Below are 409 nucleotides of genomic sequence, written 5' to 3'. Positions count from 1 at the left end.
GAGGCACCCTTGGTGCCTGGCTCCGACTCCTCACGGCCTGGGACAGGGCTGTGGGCCACAGCGGGGAGGACAGGGCCAGGCAGGTCCTTGGGGGCTGCCCGAGTTCACGTGGGAGCCACGGCGCCCGCGGGGGCCGGGGCGGCAGGGGCGGCAGGCAGTGGGGCGCATCCCCCCCTCCTGTCCCCGGCACCCCAGTCACGGGGCTGGGAAGAGTGGATCAGGGGGGAGTCTTGCCCTCCAGCCCCCAACCCCACCCGCCACCTCCCGAAGTTCTTGCGACAGAAATGCTCCCTGGAGCTCGCGGGTCCAGGCCTCTTGCGCCCCAACCGCCTCGCCCACACCCCCGTCCCCGGGCCCAGTCGGGGTGCCGTGCCCCGTGCTGCCAGCACGCACCCCTGATTTCCACGCT

General features: G+C 73.3%; 1 protein-coding gene across 1 annotated transcript in view; it reads left to right on the top strand.

Moving 5' to 3' along the window:
* The window catches only part of KCNQ1 (potassium voltage-gated channel subfamily Q member 1), a 318,108-nt gene that overhangs the window by 244,785 nt on the left and 72,914 nt on the right, over positions 1 to 409 (top strand). The gene's annotated exons all lie outside the window — the stretch shown is intronic.

This window comes from Pteropus vampyrus, unplaced genomic scaffold (assembly GCF_000151845.1).
Source record: "Pteropus vampyrus isolate Shadow unplaced genomic scaffold, Pvam_2.0 Scaffold187, whole genome shotgun sequence".
Taxonomy (NCBI): domain Eukaryota; kingdom Metazoa; phylum Chordata; class Mammalia; order Chiroptera; family Pteropodidae; genus Pteropus; species Pteropus vampyrus.
The sequence above is the reverse complement of the archived record's forward strand: the minus strand, read 5'-3'. Positions and strand labels throughout refer to the sequence as shown.